Genomic DNA, 6,165 nt, shown 5'->3' with positions numbered 1-6,165 from the left:
GGGAAATGGACCCTGGGCATTAGGGCTCCCAGCATTGGCAGACACCTCCAAACCCCACTCGCCCTAGAGAAGCAGACATGCCCACCTTCAAGGGACCATCTGGACTTGGACAGTAAGAGTAGCAGGGATAATCACAATGCATTGAAGGCCCCACAAAAACCCCTTCCCCCTCCCATTCTTGGGTAATTCACAGGAAGAGGCAGGGCCCCTCTCATAATGAATGAGACTGAACTTTCCTTCACCTCAGTGAGCTAAAGGGAAGGATGCAGATTTAAGCTGCCACCTCTGGCCAACCTTCCCCAAGATACACGTTACACAGAAGATACAGCAGGCAAGTACACACTCTTTATTGCTAATTAATATCAGAAAAACCTTGGCAGAGGTTGACCTTGGTGAGCTGGGCAGATCTCACAGGGGAAACTACAACATCTTTTGTTCAGACTGAGGCTGATCTAACCTCCCACCCCCTGGGCTCCATCATGGCTCCCTCCTCACTTGTGCCAGCTGCCTCAGAAGAGCAGACAGCCTTGCAGAGAATACACCAAGTGGAAGATAAGGGGACCAGGGTCATTGTCAAGAGTGCTTGATCTAGTCCAGTATTATTTTCAATCTAATCCAAGAGAAGCATTATGTCTGTCCTTGGAATCCACTGTGTTCTTCATCCATTCTTGGCTGGAAAGGGGCTTGGGATGGAGGCAGCCAAGACTGAGGATTCAAGTGTGTAACACTCCCCCAAGTACTATCTTTAAGTCACTCAGTGACTTAAGATACTTAAGTTACTGGTCTTTCAGGGCAACAAGGAAAATAGTTTTCCTTCTCAAGGAAAGAAATCAGACTTTCAGAAAAATCCTGCCTGCACTTTGTGATGCTACTTTCCTGATCTTTGCCACTGCTCATTTGTTTCACCTAGGGGCAAGGAGATGAGGAGTTTGGTAAATCCTCTCATGAAAGTTCTGATGTTGCTCCTGGAACTGCAAAATATCTATGTTACTTCAAATGGGTTTACCCGAAGCCCATGCTATATACTAGGCAAATAACTCACTTCTGATCTCAAATTATGCTCTCTCCTATCATCTAATGAAAAAGTTATGATGTGTGCCCTAAATATTAACATATGGTTCTAGCTCCTAACCTAAACTAGGCAATCAATAACGATTTGTGTAATGAATTAAATGTTATCTATCAAATTTGCTATCACTTACAGAATTTAACACCACAACACCCCCCAACTCTTCCAAATTAATTCCTTGTCCCAACAGAGAAATTAAATTCTAACAAAATCATTTTGCCCTCCTTTCCGCCTTAAGGAGCGCCGAAGCATCTCCTCTTCCCCGACTTCCTCTCACTCCTCTCCGCTCCAGCCAACGGGGGTCTCGATGAGGTGCAGGTCAGCAGGAATCAAGTGTGATTTCTTTAAACTCTTAGAAGATCTTCTAATGGGACAGGTTCAGCTTCTTCAGCAACAAACAATTTCTGTGGGGCTCGGAGACACAAAAACAGGCCCTCACCTATAAAATAAAAACCAGGAGCAAACATGAACACTGTAGCCGTGTACAAAGGAACAATAGCATTTCCAAGGAAAAGCAGTGCTCCTGAAACTCAGTATAGTTATAACTCGAAAAAGACATGGCTGTTCCCAGCCAAAGACACAGCACTTTCAGAAAAATGGATGTGAATAAGAAAACAGAAGAGAGTGGAGGGGAGGGCGGGGCAAGGCTCCAAGACTTCAGCTTCTCCAGGGTGTCCACCAATCGGCATCAGCCATTCAGAATCCACCACCTGTGAATGTCAGTGCAATTAGGAGAAGTTCCTTTTTAAAGAATATGATACTCAAAAGCAGTCTTTGTTCAAGTAAATTTTAAAAAGTATATAAATACATTTGCATTTATGTGTGTATGTAGTACCCACAATGATAAAAGGTTGTTACTTTGGGTACTAGAATAATGGTTTGTTTTAATTCTCTCTACACTAATTTTGGTTTGCAAATTTTCTGTGAGGTAAATAAGTTACTTTTTGGTCAGAAGAGGGTCTTATGAAATTGGTTTTTCTTTGGGCTTATGAAATTGGTCTTTTCTTTCGTTTTCATTCTTACTTACCTTTCGCAAATCAGTGAGTTGGTCCTGGGTCCGGGTCTCCACTCTCAACTTCCACACAGCCTTCCTTGCACTTACAGCAGGCCATGCGCCATGAAAAATTCATGGCTTTACACCATGGGCACTCCCAACGCTCTAGGCCGCAGCCTGAGGCAGACTTCTCCTGGTGCAGGAAACCCAGAGTTTTTTTCCCATTTGGTTGCTTGGCCTTCTGCCCCTGAGGCTGCTGTTTCATTGGGCTTTCCCTCACACCACAGCTCCAGCTGTCCCCCTGGGGGGTCGCCTGGGGGCTCTGTAGACCTTCTTCCAGGCTGTGGCTCCTCCTAAACCCCGGGGGGTACCTCTTTGGACTTTCTTGCTGGCGATGGCGTCTTCTGTCCCCCATCCCCTGGGGTTTTCTTGGACTTTCTTCTTGGCTGTAGTTCCCGCTGGCCCCCAAGGAGAGCATCTCCTGAGGCCTCTCTGGATCTTCTTCGTGGCTACTGCTTCTGCTGGCAACAAGGGGGGCCATCCCTTGGGGTCTTTTTGGACCTTCTTCCTGGCTGTGGTCCCTACTGGCCCCCAGGGGCACCATCACTTGAGGCCTCTTTGGATCTTCTTCCTGGTTGTGTCTCCCACTGGCCCCCATCTCCTGGGGCCTCTCTGGATCTTCTTCCCAGCTATTCATCCTGCTGGCACCAAAGGTAACCATCTCCTGGGATCGCCCCGAACCTTCTTCCTGGCTGAGGCCCCAGATACCCCCAAAGGGGACCATCCCCTGGGCCTTTGCTGGCCCTTCTTCCTGGCTGAGACTCCAAATATCCCCAAAGGGAACCATCTCCTGAGGATTCTCTGGACCTTCTTCCTGGCTCTGGCCCTGGTTATCTTTAAGGAGTACCACCCCCCGAGGCCTCTCCGAACCCTCTTTCCGGCTCTGGCTCCAGCTATCCCCAAAGGAGACCATCCCCTGAGGCCTCTCTAGAACATCCTCCTGGCTGAGGCTCCAACTGTCCCTAAGAAGTACCACCCCCTGGGGCATCTCTCGATCTTCTTCTTGGCTGTGGCTCCAGCTATCCCCAACAGGAACCATTCCTTGGGCCCACCCTGGACCTTCTTCCCGGCTCTGGCTCCAGCTACCCCAAAGGGTGACCATTCCTTGGGGGTTCTCTGGACCTTCTCGCTGACTCTGGGTCCAGCTCTCCCCAAGGGGGACCACCCCCCGGAGCACCTCTTGATCTTCTTGCTGGCTATGGCTCCAGCTCTCCCCGGCGGGAACCATCCCCCAGGCCCTCTTTGCACGGTCTTCCTGGCTCTGGCTCCAGCCATCCCCAAGGGTGGCCATTCCTTTGGCCCACTCTGGACCTTCTTCCTGGCTCTGGCTCTGGCTGTCCCCAGCAGGAACCACCCCATGGGCCCTCTCTGGACCTTCCTCCTGGTTGTGGCTCCTGCTCTCGCCGATAGGAACCGTCCCCTGGGCTCTCTCTGGATCTTCTTGCTGGCTGTGGCTCCAGCTATCCCCAAGGGGGACCACTTCTTGGGTGTTCTCTGGATCTTCTTCCTGGCTCTGGCTCTGGCTCCAGCTATCTCTGACAGGAACCGTCCCCTGAGGCCTCTGCGGACCTTCTTGGCTAAGGCTTCTGATGTCCCTCAGGGGGACTGCACTCTAGAGGATCGCAGGACCTTCCGCCTGGCTGCAGCTCCTCTGGTCCCACCGTGGGACCATCCCCTCTTGGTAGCCCACTGCAGCACGTGGACCAGGTGGCCCGATCCCCAGAGGAGGCATCTGATGTGGAACTACTGCAGCTTCTGCATCCATGACTACTACTGGCGGCAGAGGTGGCAAGACGGGGAATCCCACGGGGAACGGGGCACGGAACGGAAGCAAGTACCGCACGGGCACTGGCAGAGCGGGCTGTACGGCCTGAGCCCAGGGACCTGGGGGTCCCGGCACGTAAAGGACAGCCACCGGGGCCGGCACCCGGGCCTCAAAATACAGCCTGCTGCGCAGCTCCCTGGCCACCACATCTGCATTCAGGGGCCATGCTACGGTCCCAAGTGGCTCGGCCGGAGGCCCAGGCACTCTCTCGCGGGCCAGCGGCACGACCCGGGAGGCCCTCTCCACCTGGAGCAGCCACCCACGAAGCACGTCACACTCGACCAGAGTCTGCCGCAGGGTGGCCTGTGTGGAGCTCAGCTGTGCGACCGCCGACTCGCGCTCCCCGCGCAGCCGCTGCAGCTCGGAGGCCAGGGCCCAGGTAGTCGTCTCGCCCTCGTCTACTTGGTTCTGCAGCCGCGAGACCTGGCGCTCCTGCTGCTCCCGCTGCCTGGCTCCCACGCGCACGCTCAAGGCGAGCGCGCTCCACGCACAGGCCCTCTTCATGGCGCGCGGCACCTGCGGGTCGGCCAGGACCGTCCGAAGCCGCTCCTCTACCTCGTCCCAGGGCAGCGAGCGCAAGGCCGCGTAGAAATCCGGCCCACCGCCGTTCACGAGGACTTCGTTGTTGATGAACCTGATCACCTCGGTGTGGCGGAACCCGCTGGCGTGGTCCCCAAAGTCGACCGCCATGGCTGCTGCGGCCTAGTTAACCGGCCCCCTCACAGCCGCTGCCGCCCCTGCCGCCGTCAGTAAAGGTCCACCCTTCACCTCCCCGCTCAGTCCTACTTCAGTCCTTTTCAAGTCCTGGCCTCGTCCTTGACTTCTTTTCTCCCTCACTCCCTTGTTTTCCTTAAAAAAGAAAGAAAGAAAAACGTTCTGTCACCACACCGATGCCCACTGCGTGAAGGGCAAAGATGGCATGATGCGTCACAGAGTTCTGAGCCACACGAGCCACCGCAAGGTGTTCTGGGAGGCACGGTCCGGGGCCGAGCGCCCCCTGGAAGGCCAACAGAGCGCTCGGCAGCGCTGGGTACTACAGTGAGCCCAGACTGGGAGGGGGCACATCAGATTCTTTGGAGATAGTAATAGTTGCCACTCATGCACATAACGGGCTGGGATGGGACTTTCAAACACACACACACACACACACACACACACACACACACACACTCCTGGTCTAAAAGGAAGGGTGGTACAAGAATGTCAGAGAACTTTTAGGGGAGGGAGAGAAAGAGTTGAGGTGAAGACTGGGGTTGCAGGACCCCCTGTTCAGGAAGATAAATAGGGTGCATGCCTGGCATCTATCAAAACCCAGAAAAGGGGCAGGACAGAGAAAGAAGGGCTACGGTTGCTCTACTGCTGTGGGGAAAGGAATGAAGCTGAACTTTGGGGCAGCAGTGGGAACCAGGTGAAGGAGAGCAAAATATGTCACTTTGGCACATTACTTTGAGTTAAAGTTACTTAAAATACAGTTGATATAAGAAGGACATTCTAACCCTCCTTTGTGCCCCTGAAAGGAGGAAATAAATCACCCGTATGAAGGGTACCCTGTCTATTCCCAAAGAGGAGAAGGCACCCTCATCACTAGAAATAGGGAATGAATTTAGGGTTGAGAAGGCAATATAAAACACCTTATTACTTCTTCACTAATTTATGACCCCAAACCCAAACCTCTTTGTCTTGTCAATTCTTCACAATTTTTTTTCTTGCAGTTCTAAAAGTTGCCTGCTTTGGTCACTTTTTTGAGTCTCATATTTATATGGATTTCCTGTATATAAGAAATTAAATTTGTTTTCCTCCTGTAAATCCTACTTATGTTAATTTAATTATTAGGCCAGCCAAAGAACCTAGAAGGTAAGACGGGAAAATTTTTCCACTTCTACAGTTTTGGCATCCAACCTGGGGCCCTCCACTACCCACACATTGCTGAATCTGGGGCTGCAGCACCTGAGAGATCCTGGGAATCTGACAAGAGCCTGCAGAAACTAAGAATTCTTACCACATCAGTCTCCTGGATCTCTGCTCACAGGGTCTGGTGGAAGTGAGAGTGGTGAAAGTCCCTTTTTTTTTTTCTAAATTTAGTTTAGCAGGAGAATATATTTGTGTAAACTAGTTCCTTGGGTATAGTGACTGGTAAAGATTTATTACGAATACTCCTGTTTTCTATTGCTCTCTTTCCTCCCAAGGACAGTCATTGTTTTCTTTTGTCCCTATCAT

At 51.8% G+C, this 6,165-nt stretch overlaps 1 pseudogene; it reads left to right on the top strand.

Moving 5' to 3' along the window:
* Positions 1 to 4,870: 4,870 nt before the first annotated feature.
* The window catches only part of LOC121025442 (ribosomal protein L18-like), a 59,162-nt pseudogene continuing 57,867 nt past the window's right edge, over positions 4,871 to 6,165 (top strand).

The sequence above is a fragment of the Herpailurus yagouaroundi genome, unplaced genomic scaffold, assembly GCF_014898765.1.
Source record: "Herpailurus yagouaroundi ecotype Mexico unplaced genomic scaffold, PumYag 67641, whole genome shotgun sequence".
Lineage (NCBI taxonomy): Eukaryota > Metazoa > Chordata > Mammalia > Carnivora > Felidae > Herpailurus > Herpailurus yagouaroundi.
Note: the sequence above shows the minus strand (reverse complement) of the source record. Positions and strands in the feature narration are given on the sequence as shown.